At 44.0% G+C, this 20,558-nt stretch overlaps 1 non-coding gene across 1 annotated transcript; it reads left to right on the forward strand.

Annotated features, from left to right (window-relative positions):
• The first annotated feature begins 10,423 nt into the window (after positions 1-10,423).
• On the forward strand, positions 10,424-10,530 carry LOC112608843. The gene has a single exon (XR_003116117.1). It is a non-coding gene; the product is annotated as a U6 spliceosomal RNA (small nuclear RNA).
• The last annotated feature ends 10,028 nt before the right edge of the window (positions 10,531-20,558 follow it).

Here is a 20,558-nt window from a genome sequence, read left to right on the forward strand (position 1 = left end):
CATGGAGAGCAATGTGTGACATTTATAGATTGGCCGGAAGCAACACTTCTCCAAGCATCTTTGGGGAGGATAAGTTTTGTTTTGTTTTGCTTTAATTAACTAATCTAGCACAGACTGTGACATTTGTAAAACATAACGAATTACTAGAAATGTAAAAATTTAAAGGGCATACAAAACACACACAGACTCAGCCTTTTTGTATTAGATTGAACACACATAACGTGACTGTCAAATAGTTACAAAATTTCCCAAGCACTCATTTGCTCTCAGTGTTTGTGCTCATCTCATTGTGGAATACACTTTGAGAACCACTACCTTGGCTTTAAAGCCATCCGCAGATCCTGGAGAAAGACCTCAAAAAGTTGTCTAGGTTTGCATCCTTTCTCCAGGCAAAAATTGTGTAAAATCCCAAGGCCTCTGGGCTATTGTTTTCTTCCAAGTATCTCTCCCGAGCCTCATACCAGCTGTGTGGTCATAGCCATCTCCCAGTAGCCTCTATCTAGCCTGGAACAGAACCTTGAATCTCAAGGTTTGTTTGAAGGCTTCGAGCTCAGACTTCATCCTCTCTTTTCCCCTCATCCCTGATTTCCTGCCGTTGCCTTCTCTCCAAACACTAGGCCATTGGCAAAGTCTGCATGAACCAAGCAGAGGCAGAAGGTACAGCTTCTTTCTTTCTTTTTTTTTTGTTTTGAGACAGAGTTTCGCTCTTTTTGCCCAGACTGGAGTGCAATGGCGTGATCTCGGCTCACCGCAACCTCCGCCTCCTGGGTTCAAATGATTCTCCTGCCTCAGCCTCTGGAGTAGCTGGGATTACAGGCATGCACCACCATGCCTGGCTAATTTTGTATTTTTTAGTAGAGACAGGGTTTCTCCATGTTGGCCAGGCTGGTCTTGAACTCCCGACCTCAGGTGATCCACCCGCCTCAGCCTCCCAAAGTGCTGGGATTACAGGCATAAGCCACCGTGCCCAGCAAGTACAGCATCTTTGAGCAGGTGGGAAAAGTAGGACAAGTGGGTAAGAAAACCTGCCGTCACCACCTATTGTGTGTTTTCAGGTTGGCCCTGAGCTGGTGTCAGCTTCACATACATTAGCTCACATTATCTTCATAGCCTCCCTATGAGGCTGGCTTTTTTTTTTTTTTTTTGAGATGGTGTCTGACTCTGTTGCCCAGGCTGGAGTGCAGTGGCATGATCTTGGCTCCCTGCAACCTCCACCTCCCAGATTCAAGCAATTCTCCTGCCTCAGCTTCCCAAGTATCTGGGATTACAGGCATGTACCACCACGCCCAGCTAATTTTTTGTATTTTTAGTAGAGATGGGGTTTTGCCATGTTGATCAGGCTGGTCTTGAACTCCTGACCTCAGGTGATCCACCCACCTCGGCTTTCCGAAGTGCTAGGATTACAAGTGTGAGCCACCACGCCAAGCCGAGGCAGTATTATTGTCTCAATTTTATAGATAAAGAGATTGAATATCAGAGAAATGAGAGCAGAGACTGGATCTTAGATCTGAGACTTCCCAACCTAAGCCCTTAACTCCTACCTAATGCTTAGCTGGAGAAAGCCAAAAGGCCTGGAGGCACCTCCACAGCCAACCTGGAGCACCACAACCTTGAGCAAACCCAGCTGGTAAGGTTCACAGCTCCTATTCCCAGTTCAGTGCCCAGATGCCAACAAATTTGTCAATAGCACTTCTCCACTGCAGTCTCTACCATCTGTCCTTCCCCAGACTCCTGGCTCCTTGTTGGATAATGAAAGCAGAGGCCCAGGGCAATGGATTCCAGAGCAGGTGTTTGCAAGTCTCCCCACTTTGTCTGCTCAGCCCAACTGTGCCCCTTCAGGGCTAACCGTGGACTCTGAGTCCCACACAAACACTGCCTCTGACCACTTTCCCTCACATGGGACAGGACACCCTCCACTGCAGCAATGACAGCTACCATTTGCTGTGAGCCTGCTCTGGGCCACACTCTGTGTCTTTTCTCACTGTATCATTTTTACCATTGTCCTTTAAGGAGAGTACCATTACCCATATTCTCCACAGGAGGTAGCTGAGACCCAGAGAAGTTCAGTAACTTAGTCAAAGAGCTAGTAAAGAACAGTGATGGAATTTGAACCGAAGCCTCTCTATCACCAGGCACTGCTTCCCATCAAGTCATAGGATTTGCAAAGCATTCAGCACATAGAAAGGACTCAATAAATTAATGCTTGAGACTAACCAAAATCAGAAGTAGTCGGCAAAATTGGAAGTGGGTTTAAACTGTTATGATACATCCATATCATAGAATACTACTCAACCATGCAAAATGGTGTTGTAGAAGAAGGTACTGACACAGAAAGATGTTCCTGATATTGACTGAGTGAGGGAGCATACCAAAGAGTATGCATAGTATAATCCTACTTGAGTACAGTCAGCCTTCTGTATCAGTGGGTTCTGCTCTGCACCCACGGATTCAACCAATCCCAGATCAAAAATATTTTAGAAATGGCCGGGCGCAGTGGCTCATGTCTATAATCCCAGCACCTTGGAAGGCCGAGTTGGGCAGATCACTTGAGTCCAGGAGTTCGAGACCAGCCTGGCCAACATGGAGACACCCCATCTCTACTAAAAATACAAAAATTAGCTGGGCTGCCAGGCAAGATGGCTCATGCCTGTAATCCTAGCACTTTGGGAGGCCAAGGCGGGTGGATCACCTGAGGTCAGGAGTTTGAGACCAGCCTGGCCAACATGGCAAAACCCCATCTCTACTAAAAATACAAAAATTAGTCTGGTGTGGTGATGGATACCTGTAATCCCAGCTACTTGGGAGGCTGAGGAAGGAGAATCACTTGAACCCGGGAGGTGGAGATAGCAGTGAGCCAAGATCACGCCACTGCACTCTAGCCTGCACGACAGGAGCGAGGCTCCATATCAAAAAAAAAAAAAAGAAAAAATTAGCTGGGTATGGTGGCAGGCACCTGTAATCTCAGCTACTTGGGAGGCTGAGACAGGATGAATTCCATGAACCTGGGAGGTGGAGGTGACAGTGAGCCGAGATCACGCCACTGCACTCAAGCCTAGGTGACAGAAAGAGACTCCATCTCAAAAAATAAAAAATAAAATAAAATAAATAAATAAAAGGATGGCCTTGTCTAAACATATACAGAGTTTTTTGTCATTATTCCTTAAACAATATGGTATAACAACTATTTACATAGCCTTTACATTGGATTAGGTATTAAAAGTAATCTAAAGATAATTTAAAGTATATGGGAGGATGTGCGTGGGATATATGCAAATACTACACCATTTTTTCTATATAAGGAACTTGAATGTCTGTGGATTTTGGTTCTAGAGCCAGTGCCTCATGGATTCGAAGGCACAGTGGTAGATCTATTGTCTGGCCCTATAGATAGATGTGTACACACACACACACACACACACACACACACACAACAGAAAAATACACCAAAATGTCAACAACAAATTTATCTTTGTGATGAGATTGAGGGCGGTTTTGGTATTTTTCTTTTTGGATATCATAATTTCAAAAGTTTCAATAGTAACTCTGGCACATCTGATCTTGGATGATCACACTAAACACCACTGGGAGACTGCACAGAGAGAGGGTGTGTGACAAGGATAACAGCTTGTTTTATTTTGCCTTTTAAAAAAAAAAAAGTCTCGTGAGTGATTTCAGTGGATCTCAGTCTTTCGTGCCACCAGTCTAGAACACTATTAATTCCAAGAGTCCAGTGAGTGAAATGTGGAAGGAATTAGGGCTTCCCGAAACCAGGATTTTTCAGGATCCTAACGAGAGTCGCTCAACGTCACTCATCGTTTGTTTCTGTTGGATGCTTGGGAGCCTGTTTATTTATGGTGAATCCATTTTCCTGGTCAGCTGACAATGTGGGGGAAAAAACAGAGAAATAGGCCACGAGAGCTCTGTGCGCTTCTTTATCCTTGATGTCACTACTGTGAAAGGCTTAGGGGTCCAGAAGCGCACAGTTGTCTCAGACCCCAAGCTGAAGTAAAAGAGGCACATTCATTGAGTGTAAGGGGTACCCCTGTGGCTGCACGGTGGACCTCATCACTTTTCCAACCTCTCTGACCTTCCAGCCAGGCTCTCAGTTACCAGCAGATGCAGACATGTGGAAGGTCTCTCGCTGAGCTTCCTGAGCGTTTTTTTTTTTTACTTTTTTTTTGAGACAGAGTCTCGCTCTGTCACCCAGGCTGGAATATGGTGGCACAATCTCGGGTCACTGCAACCTCTGCCTCCCAGATTCAAGCAATTCTCCTGCCTCAACCTCCTGAGTAGCTGGGATCACAGGCACGCCCCACCATGCCTGGCTAATTTTTGTATTTTTAATAGAGACGGGGTTTCATGTTGGCCAGGCTGGCCTCGAACTCCTGACCTCATAATCCGCCCGCCTTAGCCTCCCAAAGTGCTGAGATTACAGGCGTGAGCCACTGTGCCCGGCTGCTTCCTGAGCATTTTGCAAGGTAATTGTGTTTTCAGAAGCCTAGGTTGGCCATCAGGAAAACAGAACACTAGGAAGAGCACAGCTACTGTCATCAGAGTGAATCGACATTTTCACTCTCAGGGACTAGCTGCATGACCGTGGACCAGCTTCTTATCCTCTTCTGAATTTCATGTCCTCCCTGTAATGTGGGGATAAGAATGGGTTGTTGCAACTCCTAAGTGAGATAATCTACGTAAGATTCTTTGGCTTCCCCTCTGCTGCAGCCTGATATCAGTAGGTTTTCACACGTGGCCGTTACTGTCCCATCAGCCGGTTTTCAGCCTGACTGCCTAAGGTAGGAAATGCTACTGGAACCCTTATTAACTGGGTTCTTGACAAGCAGAAGGTTGTAGTCATAGGTGGAGATGCCGTGGCTTACCCCAGAGTTAAGAGACAACTCAGGCCGGGCACAGTGGCTCACGCCTGTAATCCCAGCACTTTGGGAGGCTGAGGCGGACAGATCATGAGGTCAGGAGCTCAAGACCAGCCTGGTCAACACGTTGAAACCCCATCTCTACTAAAAATACAAAAATTAGCCAGGTGTGGTTGTGTGTGCCTGTAATCCCAGCTACTCGGGAGGTTGAGGCACGAGAATCGCTTGAACCCAGGAGGTGGAACTTGCCGTGAGCCAAGATCACACCACTGCACTCCAGCCTGGGTGACGGAGCCAGACTTCATCTCAAAAAAAAAAAAAAAAAAAAAAGAGAGCCAACTCAAATTAAAGCCACTTTTGAGGTATACCTCCTTGTTAACCAAGTACAACATAGTTACTATAAAAACTGTCTGGCTAGATAATAGAGATACTCAGTTTTCGTATCCTTCCTTACTCAGTCAACATCAAGAACATCTTCACGTCGGGACCCACTCTTCTACATTATTTTGCATGGTTGAGACACCATTCAGTCGCAGTACATGAAAAAAAACAAAGGCAAAATAAAACACCATGTCATACTTATTGTCACATCCTTTCTCCACGCAGCCCTTCTGATCATGCCCAGGTATGTGCTTCTGAGACTAGATAGGCCAGCGGTGGCTCAAAAACCCTGAGACAGCCCCCACTCAGCTGTGCGCCCACCCCTCTGCCTCAGCCCTTATTCTGCCAACTCAGGAACAGCACAGACGGCTTTGACCAAACTTAACGCAGTCACCTTGGAACACAGTGTGAAGCTGAGGCCACAGGACAGAGTGAAACCATGTTCTAAAATACAGCAGATTTTTAAAGAACAGCCAGGCAGGGTTGAAGGCAGGGAGAGGGACTGGTCAGGAAATGCCAGTTTAAAGTTAGCTCTGACCTATTAATCAGCAGTGGGACAATGATGCGGTGGGGGGTGGGAAGGCCGGACATGTGCTCGCGCCAGATTTATGGGCCCAGAACAAAGGATGGCCTGCTCGTTCAGAGAGTTTCTTTCCCTTTTCCTCTAGCAAAACGAGGACATTGTTTGATAAGCCAAAAAGAACAAATATTCCAAAGACTGAGGTCATTTCCAGAGATGCAACCAGTCCTGATGGGGATCCGTACACTCTGGGGTGAAGACAAATCCTGCAGGGGGTTCTCGGACCAGCGCAGTGGGTGCATGTCATGAAACAGAAACCACAGGCCCCTCCCCTGCACTCTCGAAGAAGCTGGGGTCACCTGCCTGAGGCCACTCTGAAGGTCTCTGAGCTGCTCAGCAGAGCTCCTTGGGATAAGTCCAGAAGCTTTTCCATGCAGACTGAACACATAATCCCTGCCTCTGTCTAGGCTCTGCAGGCTTTTCTGGGAAGGTCTTCCTGAGGGTAGACTGCCTAGGATGCCGTTGATTTCAGCTTCCTCTCCATCCAGAAAAGAGTCTTGTTTCAACAGCTGGTCTCATGCCATCAGATTAGGAGAGAAGGGAAAAGTGATTAGAAAGGAAAGAAAGGAGAAAGTGCTCAGCCAGGCAGCTGGATTACAAAAGAAGCCAACCTCGTGGAGAGGAGGTACTGACTCTGCCTCTCAGAATCTTTCAGAGTTTGGGAACTGACTATCTGTGACTTCCCAGCCCTCCTTTCTTGGGGTTGCCACCTTTCACCAGGCTCTGGTTGCCTTATACCTGGCTGGAACTTCCAGAGGAGTCACTTTGACACCTGTCTTGCTTTCCTCCAACCCAATATCCACACAGTCCACACAGCCCACCGCCAATTGGGATGAACTTTTTTTTTTTTTTTTTTTGAGACAGAGTCTCGCACTGGAGTGCAGTGGTACAATCTTGCCTCACTGCAACCTCTGCCTCCCAGGTTCAGGTGATTCTCCTGCCTCAGCCTCCTGAGTAGCTGGGATTACAGGCACCCGCCACCACTCCTGGCTAATTTTTTGTATTTTTAGTAGAGACGGGATTTCACTATGTTGGTCAGGCTAGTCTCAAACTCCTGACCATGTGATCTGCCCGCCTCAGCCTCCCAAATTGCTGGGATTACAGGCGTGAGTTACCACACCCAGCCCTTGGGACGAACTTTCTAATTCTAATCTAATTCTAATCTAGATAGCTAACCATGTCCCTCCTGGCTAAAAAACATTTAATTGCTCTCCAATGTCTTCAGAAAAGATGTGCAGAAACCTCAGCCTGACAACAGGCCCTTCATGTTGTGGCCACATCTGTCTTTCCAACTCACGTGCCATCTCTTCCTAGCCCTCACTGCAGCCTTTAGACCCATATAATTATTTTCTCCTCGCTAAACACGACATGTCCCACCTGGAAAAATTCTGGCCATTCTTTAAGACCTAAGTTCCGATGTTATGTCCTCTGTGGTAATGACCTACTGTATGTTGCTAACCAACTCACACACTGGCTGGGTTCTCCACACACTGGCTGGGTTCTCCACTTCTTTGCCTGGGGTCCGGTGCATGTGTTCACTCTGCTAATAATAATAATAGCCTACACTAGTTAATTGAGGGGTCAGTTGAAGGCATGAATTCATTGAATGACTGCCTGAATGAATGAATGATGATCTACTAGACATGATTAGCCCTAAGGCATGTGGAGGCCTATGCAAATGTTTTCTGTGGGGTCCTGTATATATAAACAATTTGAGTGACCTAAAATCAACGTTTAAGCACCATTCTGATCACCCAACTTCCTGTGATACTGCAAAAGAAATACTCTGTGGCTGGAAGAAAAGATCCTTTCTCCCAGAAGCCCTTTTGGAATTGGGCCTGGTCAGGGGTCCCTGAGACAATCTCATAGGTGTAAACCTTAGAGGTCTCCTAGGGCATCTGGTTGACCCCCTGTACTAAGAAGCGAATTGAAGAGCATTCCAAAGGAGAGAAAACAGGGACTGGGGCTGACACGGTGGAGGTCGGGCCTAGAGCACCCTGTCTGGTTGGCACTACTGGCCTTGGCCAGTCTCGGTCACTGGAAGGGCTTAGAAGATGTTAAGGACAGCATTCTAAAGTACAAGACCCCTTCAAGACCAGCCCGGTCAACATGATGAAACCCCATATCCACTAAAAATACAAAAATTAGCCAGGCATGATGGCACACGCCTGTAATCCCAGCTACACGGGAGGCTGAGGCACGAGAATCACTCGAACCCAGGAGGCAGAAGTTGCAGTGAGCCAAGATCACGCCACTGCACTCCAGCCTGGGCGACAGAGCAAGACTCTGTCTCAAGAAAAAAAATTAAATAAATAAATAAAGTGCAAGACCCCTGAGGCCCAGGACCTAAGGCAGGTGCTCCACTTGCCTGGGTGGTACTGCTCCCAGATAACCATGTGATTATATACTTCTTCATTCAACAAACATTTACTGAGCTCCTACTATGGACTAGGTACTTTATTAGAAGCTGAAGTCACATATTCATAGTTATTTATTACTATGAGTTAACACGTTATCTCTGCCAAGCAGTGAACTTAATAATAACACACTGAGACCTGCACAGTACGGGAGCATAGCTATCATCTGGCCCATTAGGAAACTGAGCCAGAGAGGGGCTGTCATACATTCCATGAGCATCTAACCACATGCCTACTCCTGGGTGTGGTTAGAAATGCAGCAAAGAGGTTTCTGAAAGAAAGCAAAAGACAATCCATTGATTTCACTTCCAAAAATAAACCAAATCGTGAGGAGAGAAAGAATAATGACTTAAAGCCTATTCTGAGGTTCAACAGATGATGGAAATAATGACTAAAATCATCCAAATGACTTTACACTGGGCTTTCAGTAATGGCAGCAGCAAAGCCGGCTGCTCAAGCCTCTCAGAGTAGAGCTGTGGAGATGTACAGCCACCCAAGGGCCGGAAAGCACAATGGCTTCAACTTCTCTCCCTGAGCCTCTATTTCCCCATCTGTAGACCAGCCCTTCGCATGCTGATCAGGACCCCCATGTGTTGTTGTGAGATTACAATGATACTAAAGATCATGAACAACCTGTATGCACTCAAAGCGCCTGTCCTGGGTTGCTCACTAATAACGAAGAGGACGAAGGGTTAGTGCGTGGCTTTCTCTCCTCATCAACAACAACAAAAAAAAGGGATGGGTTTTTGCAATGTGGGTTTTTATGAAAGGACAGGAAAGCAAGAGAAGAAATACATCTCTTTTCAGACTAACTCTGAAGCTTTCTAGGGTTAACACCCCACCAGCCTTCTTGGTTTTTCCCTGTGCTCACTGTGCACTTGTATACACACACACACACACACACACACACACCAATCCCCCCACAGCCTGACCCCTGAACATCCCAACCTCTAAGTCATGATTCTCAACCCAGTGCAACTGTGTCCCCTACAAAACATCTGGCAGTGTCTGGAGACATTTTAGGTTGTCACACCTAAGGGGCAGAGAGGGTGGCTTGTTACTGGCATTAGTAGGTGGAGGCCAGGGATACCACTAAACATCCTATAATGCCCAGGACAGTCCTTACCACAATGAATTATTCAGCCAAAACACTCAATAATGCCAAGGTTGGAAAACTCCACTCTAAGCCTTTGTTTATGCTGTTCCTTCTATGAAAAGTGTTCTCTTCATTGCTCTTCTTATTTAAATCGGACCAAGTGCGGTGGCTCACACCTGTAATCCCAGCACTTTGGGAGGGTGGGTAGATCACCTCAGGTCAGGAGTTCGAGACCAGCCTGACCAACATGGTGAAACCCCATCTCTACTAAAAATACAAAAAAAAATTAGCAAGGTGGTGGCGGGCACCTGAAATCCCAGTTACTCAGGAGACTGAGGCAGGAGACTTGCTTGAACACAGGAGGCGGAGGTTGCAGTGAGCTGAGATCGCACCCCTACACTCCAGCCTGGGTAACAAGAGCAAAACTCCATCTCAAAAAAAAAAAAAAAATGCTACCCCGCCAGAGAAAGGAAAAGCACCCTCGTATGCTGCTGGAGTATGTATAAGCCAATGTAACCTTTTTGATAATTTGGCCAGAGTTAACAGAATTATAAACACCCATACGCTTGGAACAAGTCATTTCATTGCTCACACAAAGTCCTATGCACAAGGATGTTTATTGCAGCACTGTTTGTGATAACAAAAGACTAAACACAACCTAATCGATCCCTTTAGGAGGGGTCAGTGGCTTTAAATTATAAAGCTTGCATACAAAACAATTATCTGCAAGCCCTTAAAAGGAGTGAGGTCATTTCAAAGGGGTTAATAGGGAAAAATTGCTGAGATACACTGTTGAACAAAAATAGTAATGTACAGGACAGTCTTATTAATATGTACCATTTGGTGAATAAGTAAAAGGAATATTCATACATATGTTTTTATAACTATATATATAGAAAATATCTATAAGCCTGTATAAAAGAGTGTTAACAGTGGTTGTCTTTGGGGAGAAGAACTTGGTCATACAATTAGAGGATTTAGTTGTCATTTCATTATCCTTCAGACTTTTTGGATTTTTTAAACCATATGCATGCATTTCTTTTTGGTTGAGGAAAGAAGATTTCACTTAAAAATGCTTGTGCTTGCTCCAGCAGCACATATATTAAAACGAGAACAATACAGAGAAGATTAGCATGACCCCTTTGCAAGGATGACATGCAAATTTGTGAAGCGTCCCATATTTTGGGGGCTTAATTCCTGGGTGATGAAGTAATCCATAAAACAAACCCCCATGGCATGAGTTTATCTACATTAACTAACCTTCACATGTACCCCCAAACCTAAAATTAAAGCTAAAAAAAAAAAATTAGGAATATATCTTTATCACCTTGGATTAGGTAAGGATTTCTTTAATAGTACACAAAAAGAACTAACCCTTAAAAATTTGACATACTATTTTTTATTAATATTGAGAACTTCTTCCATAGAAAGAGACCGTGAATAGTAAATGGTTGAGCCACATACTCGGGGAAGAGATTCACAGTTGATAAATCCAACAAAAGTCTTGCATTCATAATATATAAAAATAGTCAATATAATTTTTGAAAGTGAGAAAAAGACTTGAACAGACACTTTACAAAAAGGATATTCAAATGGCTAACCCTCATACGGAACGATGCTCCAAATCATTAGTCACCAAGAAAATGCAAAGTAAAACCATGATGGAATATCTCTCCTCTCTTGCCAGAATTGCTAAAATTAAAAAGTCTGAAAATTCCCTCTATATTCATTTCTCATACATTGCTGGTAGAAGAATAAAAAGGTACAACCACTTTGAAAGTTCTGTGACAGCATCTACAAAAGCTGAACCTTCCAACCTTACCTCCATCAACCTTCCCTGATTGACACAGATTTTCCTTCTGATAACCCCTGTAATCTATGTATGTGTTTACTAGTGTTTAAAATCTGCTGTAAGTTCCCAAACTTTCATTGGTTCTATTTAACTGGGATTTGCTGAGCACCTACTCTAAATCAGAAACTTGGGAATCTTACTGGGATTAAAGAGAGGACCTGTTTTACAGATCCTTTCCTGCAGGAGCTCATAGATCAGATGGAGTTGAAGATATACATACAAAGTAAGAGATAGGCTGGGTGCGGTAGCTCACGCCTGTAATCCCAACACTTTGGGAGACCGAGGCAGGTGGATCACCTGAGGTCAGGAGTTCAAGACCAGACTGGCCAACATGGTGAAACCCTGTCTCTACTAAAACCACAAAAATTATCTGGGTGTGGTGGCAGGCACCTGTACTCCCAGCTACTCAGGAGGTTGAGGCAGGAGAATCACTTGAACCTGGGAGGTGGAGGTTGCAGTGAGCCAAGATCGCACCACTGCACTTCAGCCTAGGCAACAGAGTAAGACTCCGTCTCAAAAAAACAAAAAACAAAAAACAAAAACAAAGTAAGAGACAAACACCTCTTTAACCTTCTCTTCCCAACTAACTTCTACCTTTCAATTCCTGTGGCACACTTCTTTCATATTCTCACAGTGCCTGAATCTACAATGACCCAAAGTAGAAACTGAGTAAAACTCTGTTGAACCGATCCAATTGATGTATGTTCACAGACAGCAAGAAAGATTTGGGCTAGGTAAAAAGAATAGATTTTGGTCACTGACAGCTTCCATCAGGCTTATTTAAAACCTAGCCCCACACTGGCCAAAATTTTATATCTATTAGCTAATCCCATTCTCACAGCGACCTGTGGAGCAGGTGCTATTATCGCCATTTGACAGATGAGAAGCTTGAGGTCAAGACAGATTATGTTATTTGAAGACAGATTATGTTATTTGCCAAGGTCACATGCTCAGGAACTAGCAAGGCTGGGAGCCAAACTCCAGTTAAACTCTCATTTTAAATTTTGGTTCTTGCTACTACATTGCATGCATCAGAAACAGCCTAATACCACTCCAGAGAGGTGTGAATCTAAACTTCTCTCTGGCTTTGGACTTTTACACGTGTTTTTATTCCCCTGAAATACTTATGCAGCCCCATCTTTTATTCTCTTCTCCTGTCCTCCCTTTTTATGGGCAGCACCTCTTCCTCCTTCCTTAAATCTCCGCTTTAATTTTAGTCTTTCCAGAAGGCCTTTTCTGATATCCTGGACAGGTTTCAATGCCATGGCTGTGAACGACCCAAGCACCTTGTACCTTTCACAACCTATGATGTCATTAATTGTTTAAAGGTGACTTCCCTTCTAGGCTGTGAGCTGCTGTCTTTCCTGTTCATTGCTGAATTCCCAATGCTTTGCACATCGTAGTGTTTCTTTTTTTTTTTTTTTTTTTTTGAGACGGAGTCTTGCTCTGTCGCCCAGGCTGGAGTGCAGTGGCGCGATCTCGGCTCACTGCAAGCTCCACCTCCCGGGCTCACGCCATTCTCCCGCCTCAGCCTCCGAGTAGCTGGGACTACAGGCGCCCGCCACCACACCCGGCTAGTTTTTTGTATTTTTAGTAGAGACGGGGTTTCACCATGTTAGCCAGGATGGTCTCGATCTCCTGACCTCGTGATCCACCCGCCTCGGCCTCCCAAAGTGCTGGGATTACAGGCTTGAGCCACCGCGCCCGGCGTAGTGTTTCATTATATATTATTGAATGAATGTAAGAATTCATTCAATTATGTAATTATTCATTCAATTACTTTATATTCATAGAAAGTAAAAGCATTCTTCCAGGTTGAAGTTTGACCCTATTTTCCCCAGTTCTGTCTACCAAGCAGCAGTAACCCAGGGTTAAAAAGGGAATGACTATATAGTCAGATGGATTAAGACTCATAGAGCCTCATCCTGTTCTGAGACTTACTTGGTGAGAACTTTCCTCTCCTTTATGTAATTCAGCTCCACCAATTTTACAATAGCAGCAGCATACTAGATTGCTTCTATACGCATACCTGGCACCACCTTGCTCTGTTACTCTCAAAAGACTTGGTTATGCCCACAATCAACCTATGCTAGGAAGTCAGTTTTGCCTACATCCATCCGCATTCCCAGTTATGAGAGGTCAGCTCCTATGACCTTTGTATGGTTCAGTGGAAATTTCTGTGGCTGGAAGGTGATGCATGGTGATGAAAGTAAAACTCATGAATGACAAGCATATGACCACTAACAATGTCCTGGTATGCTTTCTTATAATTTTCAGTGGTTCTCAGCTATTTTCATTTAGTGCTGCCTGATCTGCCACATCAACTTTGGTCCAGTTGCTCTTGGAAACCTCAAATTTTGTATGGTGTTGCAGTTTTGAAAAAAGTTCTCTGGGAAAAACAATTAGAATTACATTATTGGCATTCCATTAAAAATCTGCCTTGTAAATAATTAAGGATGCCAGAGGCCATACGGCCTCACCCAGACAGCATCACTGTCGGGTGGTCATGCAATTCATGCTTAACAGCCCCTAATTATGGAGATCTCACTACCTGCGAGATAGTGCATTCCATATCTCACAGTCTTAATTGGGAGAAAGTTGTTTGTTATTTTAGTAAAAATCTGCCATGCTGCAACTTTCTCCCATCAGGTTGATTCTTCTTCATAAACGTCTAATCCTCTTCCATACGACAACTATTACATATAATGAAGGATGAAAGAAATGATTAGAATTGCTATGTAAAAATTGAAAACTTTAATAAGCAAAAACGATTAACCAAAACAAACAAGCAAATGACCATGAAGAAGTTTAACCGATACACTGGGGGAAAAATGTATGTGTAACATATATAAGAGATAAAGTGTCATTACACCTACAAAAACTTACACAAATGTGTTCAACAGAAAAATGGGCAAAAAGTATTAACTGGAAATTCATAAATTAAGAAATACAATGGTAGGCCAAGCATGGTGGCTCATGCCTGTAACTCCCACACTTTGGGAGGCCGAGGCGGGCGGGTCATTTGAGGTCAGGAGTTCAAAACCAGCCTGACCAACATGGTGAAACCCCATCTCTACTAAAAATATAAAAATTAGCTAGGTGTGGTGGCAGGTGCCTGTAATCCCAGCTACTCAGGAGGCTGAGACAGGGGAAACACTTGAACCTGGGAGGCAGAGGTTGCAGTGAGCCGAGATCCTGCCCTTGCACTCCAGTCCAGGTGACAGAGTGAGACTCTGTCTCAATAACTAAATAAATAAATAAATAAGAAATAAAATGGTACTAAACATATGAAAGAATATTCAGGCCGGGCACAATGGCTCATGCCTTTAATCCCAACACTTTGAAACCAAGGTGGGTAGATTACCTGAGATCAGGAGTTCGAAACCAGCCTGACCAATGTGGTGAAACTTTGTCTCTACTAAAAAATACAAAAATTAGCTGGGTGTGGTGGCATGCGCCTGTAATTCCAGCTACCCAGGAGGCTGAGGCAGGAGACTCGCTGGAACCCAGGAGGCAGAGGCTACAGTGAGCCAAGATCACACCACTGCACTCCAGCCTGGGTGACAGGGCAAGACTCTGTCAAATGCACCAAGGTACTATAAAAATATAAATAAAAACAAGATCATCAGAGTGTGTAAATTGATTTAATCTTTCTGCAGGACAGTTTAATAATATGAAAATTTTAATTGTGTAACTATTAAATCTAGAAGTTTTACTCCTAGAAATTTATCCTAAGATAATTAGCCAAACGAACAATGATACAAGTTAAGGATATTGATCTAATTGTTCGTTTGTAATAGCAAATATATTCAACAATTAAATTTCTTTTTTGGGGGGCGGGGGGGTGGGGATTAGAGTCTCACTCTGTTGCCCAGGCTGGAGTGCAGCACAATCTTGGCTTACTGCAGCCTCCACCTCCCAAGTTCAAACAATTTCCCTGTTTCAGCCTCCCATGTAGCTAGGATTACAGATGTGAGCCACCACACCTGGCTAATTTTTGCATTTTTAGTAGAGATGGGATTTCGCCATGTTGGCCAGGCTGGTCTCGAACTCATGACCTCAGGTGATCCGCCTGCCTTGGCCTCTCAAAGTGCTAGGATTACAGGCAGGAGCCACCCAACAGTTAAATTTCTATTAATAGGAAATTGGTTATATAAATTATGGTCAAAACATACAATGAAATTCTAAATAGCTATTAAATATGATGACCTAGTTGATACAGAAATGTGTCCATTACATAGTGTTGAGTGATTAAAAAAGTAATATTACACCTTCTGTATTTGTCTGCTTTCACGCTGCTGATAAAGACATACCCAAGACTGGATAATTTATAAAAGAAAGTGGTTTAATGGACTTAACAGTTCCACATGGCTGGAGAAGCCTCACAATCATAGCAGAAGGCAAGGAGGAGCCAGACACATCTTACATGGATGGCAGCAAGCAAAGAGAGAGCTTGTGCAGGGAAACTCCCATTTTTAAAACCATCAGGTCTCGTGAGACTCATTCATTATCACAAGAACAGTGCAGGAAAGATCACCCCCATAATTCAATCACCTCCCATCTGGTTCCTCCCACAACATGTGGGAATTGTGGGAGTTACAATTCAAGATGGCATTTGGGTGGGGACACCTCCAAACTGTATCACCTTTTATGTAAAATTATATGTATATTGTGTGTGCATGCATTTGCAGTGTGCTGTCTAGAGCAATGTTCATCAAGATATCAATAATATTCCTCTTGTATAATAAAATTCAGGATAATTGTTTTTTCTTCTTTACTTTTTTTTTTTTTTTGGATGGAGTCTCGCTCTGTCACCCAGGCTGGAGTGCAGTGGTATGATCTTGGCTCACTGCAACCTCTGCTTCTCGGGTTCAAGCAATTCTCCTGCCTCAGCCTCCCGAGTAGCTGGGACTACAGGCGTGCATCACCACGTCCAGCTATTTTTTGTATTTTTAGTAGAGACTAGGTTTTACCATGTTGGTCAGACTGGTCTCGAGCTCCTGACCTCGTGATCTGCCCCCCTTGGCCTCCCAAGGTGCTGTGATTACAGGCATGACCCACTGAGCCCAGCCTCCTCTTTACCTTTTTTAAGTTGTGTTCACCTTTTTGTATTATTTATAATTTTATGATTTAAAAAATAACAAAGATATTTTTACTGTAAAACGCAAATACTGAAAAATGCTTTTCACATCCCTTCTGAGTCTTCTCTAAGTTAAGGCTTCCTGGCACATTCAAAATTTCTTCAAATGAAATGAACTGGAGTCCTTCAGCATCCTACATTCTCTCTTCAAAAACACCTACTCCCACCCAGGTAATTTTCACCCCCTTAGAGTACAGTAGCCAGAATGGAACCCAGTGATGTGGATATGGTCTCAGCAGCCCAGAGTAGAAGGGTGCACTCACCAAGCAGCCAATAGTGTGACTACCCTTGATGGAAGCACACCCCACTGCTGATTCTTATTGAGCTCCCTGGTCCTTTTCACACCTGGGTGGTGTTGAAGTCACTGGGTTCCCACCATGTGTTAATACTATTGTTTACTTGAGCCCAGATGCAGAAATTGACATCAATCTCTACTGACATCTCATCAGCCTAGATTGGGCTTATCTTTTCAGCCTCTGAAGAGCTTCGTAGAATCTGAGTCTTCCAAACAGCACCTTCACTGCTCCCTTAGACTATCAGGAACTCTAAAATGTCATGGTCAGTTTCTCCCAAGGTTACCCCAGTTTCTCCTTGCAAGATAAATTTCCTCTAGTTGCATCCTCTATGTTCTGGGAGATGAAATGATCTATGTTACACATCAATAGTGTCTATTTTCTCTAACTCATTATTGGTAAAAGTCAAAACAGAGCTTCTGGAAGGCAATTGGAAGATGTTTATAAAAATGTTAAATGTGAATAATCTTTAACACCAAAATTACTCTTCTCTCTATAAATATTTTTATGCACTGTTTTATATAATTTGACTTTCAGGATGACTTCCTAGGAGGTGGTGGGCTGTATCTGGCTCATAGACAATAGTTTGCCAACCCTTGTTCTACAACTATGTCAAGTGCATTTTTCTTTCCCTACTTGCTACTTGCCATCTGTTGCATATACTTTGCATCAGTTAGTTTTTGCTGTATAACAAATAATCCCAAAACTTAGCAGTTCAACACAACTGTTTATTTGTGTATGATTCTGAGGGTCAACAGTTTGAGTGGGGATCAGCTGGGACAGCTCATGTATTCCATGTGGAATCAACTGGGCCCCTCATTTACCTGAAATCTGCTGGCCATCAGCAGCCTCAGCCATCTGGCTGGCTTTCAGCAGGGTGATGGAAGCAACTGGGCTATGTGTCTCTTGTCATCCAGCAGGCTGCCCAGGGCTTATTCACGTGCTGGTGGCTGCAGTGTAACCAAGAGCATCAGGAGAGGGCAATCCCCCACCTGAAGCATTTTTCAAGCCTCTGACTGTATCACATTTGCTACTCTCTTACTGACCAAATAAGTCATGTGTTGGAGTCACGGCCAAGGCAAGATTGTAGGGCTGGAGAAATAGATGCCACCTCCTGATAAGAAGAATTGATATTACATTGCACAGGGATATACATACAGGGTGGTGAATAATTTGTGACCATGTTTGCAAGCTGACTAATTCCATCAGCCATCTCGCCTCAGGTCTTATCTCCTTCCAGGAGCTCTGTCAGGCATCTCCAGCTCAGACAAGTGGTCATCCTGCACAGAGGACCATTCCCCCTTTTCCTTGAGATGCTCCTTGGTTGATACCTTTTTGGCCAAGAAGCACTAACCTCAATGCATCTTTTCCAGAGACAGAACCGTAATTCTTTTCCTCACCTGCAGTCAATTATATCTTAACCAGGAAAAGCAATTTGAGCAGCTCAAAGTCTCCTCAAAATATTTCTCCACTCTCTGATTTCCCTCTTCAAAACTTGTATTTAAATTATTAGCCTGCATTACTTCCCATTCACTGAATTTTCCCTGCTCTCCATGTGTTCTTTTTCAGGTTTTTAAAAGATGAAGATTATAAAACTGGGACAGTTCCCATGGCAACACATTGGTTTCTTTGAACCTCTTTACTCTCATATGCCGAAGGAACCAACCAGTCAGCTGAGGCTCATTATAATCCTGTCTGTGAAGAAAGATCACGCCTGCTTCATTCACCCTCCTTCCAAAATTGCCCTTCTCTCTCTCTCTCTGTGAGTGTGTGTGTGTGTGTATGTGCGTGTGTGTGTGTGTGTGTGTGTGTGTGTGTGTATATATTTGTTTTTTTTAGATGGAATCTCACTCTGTCACCCAGGCTGCAGTGCAGTGGCACAACCTCTGCCTCCGGGGTTCAAGCGATTCTCCTGCCTCAGTCTCCTGAGTAGCTGGGACTACAGGTGCACGCCACCCCACCTGGTTAATTTTTGTATTTTTAGTAGAGACAGAGTTTCACCACATTGGCCAGGATGGTCTCAATCTCCTGACCTCACGATCCACCCGCCTCAGCCTCCCAAAGTGTTGGGATTACAGGCGTGAACCACCGCGCCCGGCCCTCTCTCTATATTTCTTATGCACCCTCCTTCCCCCAACAACATATATGACACCACTGGCAGCCTTTAAAAGAAAAGACAAACCTTGCTCAACAACCATCGTTGATAGAGATATTGATGGACAGCTGAAGTATGAGGAAAGCACTACATGTAGAGCCGGAAGGTCCAACCAAGTTCAGATCCCGGGTCTACCACTATCCATGTATAGAGAACAATAGAGTGCTCATTAAATGTTAATTCATTCAAGTTTGCCCACCATTGTATGCAAAGCACTGTAGAAGGGGCCATACGAGGAGGTTCAGAGATCAGTGAGACCCAGCAGGGAGCTCATAATATGGTGGTGAGTGAAAGCTCACAGCCCTATTTTAATTCTCAAATAAAACAATGATATAAGAAGAAAGAAACTCTTAAACATGCCTCAATTTCTGAGCTTAATGAGGAGAAAATTCATAACAATGACAATGACGTCAAATTCATTCTGTCATCCAGACCATCCCCAACTTTAGCCCCAACCAAGTTCTGACTTGATTCCTATGGAATAAACGCTCCCACGTCAGTCCACTGAGAGTATGACTTTCCTGCACTTCATCCTTGATAGGCAATATCTCAAAAAGGGCTTGGAAAGTTCAGCTCATCCAAGGAGCAGAGAGAACTAGATAATGAGATTATGGCGTCACAAATGACAACTACTTTCAAGAGAGAATCTCTGGATAAAGAAAAATAGGCCAGGTGTGGTGGCTCATGTCTATAATCCTAGCACTTTGGGGGGCTGAGGGGAACAGATCACTTGAGGCCAGGAGTTCGAGACCAGCCTGGCCAACATGGCGAACTCCAATCTCTACTAAAAATACAAAAACTAGCTGAGCATGGTAGTGCATGCCTGTAATCCCAGCTACGGGGGAGGCTGAGGCATGAGAATCGCTGGAACCCAGGAGGTGGAGGTTGCAGTGAGCCAAGACCATACCACTGCACTCCAGCCTGGGCAACAGAGCAAGGCTCTGTCTCAAAAAACAAACAAACAAACAAACAAAAAGTGCAGAGAGCAAAGGGGACTATCTTTTTACAAGAAATACAGGCAATTTCATTTTGGCTAATATCACTTGCTTATTTTCATTTCTAAAAATAAAAAAAAATGACAAGAGAAAATTAAAGAGTCAGTTTAAGTTAGAGTCAATGGTAAACCCAACCTATTATCTGGGTGAATATGAGCAAATTAATTTAAGCTCTCTGAATGTGGAATGTTTATAAAATGGGGATAATTGTGTTTATAATCTCTGATAATATATCAACACCTAGTCAAGAACACTTCAAAAATAAGCAAATAAATGACCAATTTTCTCTACTTCTTGCTCCTTAGTGTCCCCAAAGTGGTCATTAGGAGGAAGAGAGAATGAATTCTGCACCTAAGATGAGCCAGGTGCTTTCCATGGAACAATCCCATTTCTCAACTCTTTTTACCTTCAGTTTTCCAGACGAGGAACATGAGGGTCAGAGAAGTAAGGCCAGTGAACCAAGATCACAGCGCTACTAAGTGGCAGGTCTTCCTGACTTCAAAACTAATGCTTTAAGTCACTCCCCAAATAGTGCTAACTATAGCACAGGCTAGAACAGAGTATGGCTTTGGTGCCCCATGGGGAATGTTTATCCTGCAGAGACACCTGGATTAGAGGTTGGCTGGCTGTCCCCAGAGAAGGGAATCTGGCAGGGCTGGTGGAAGCGTCTGGCAAGCACCCTGGGGAGCTGTGTTCAGTCTGGCCTCATGCAGTCTGCACCGATGAGCAGGAAGAGGGTGTAGCACAGGCCCTAATGAAGTCCACAGATGCTGGAGGC

Source organism: Theropithecus gelada, chromosome 15 (assembly GCF_003255815.1).
Source record: "Theropithecus gelada isolate Dixy chromosome 15, Tgel_1.0, whole genome shotgun sequence".
Classification (NCBI taxonomy): Eukaryota; Metazoa; Chordata; class Mammalia; order Primates; family Cercopithecidae; genus Theropithecus; species Theropithecus gelada.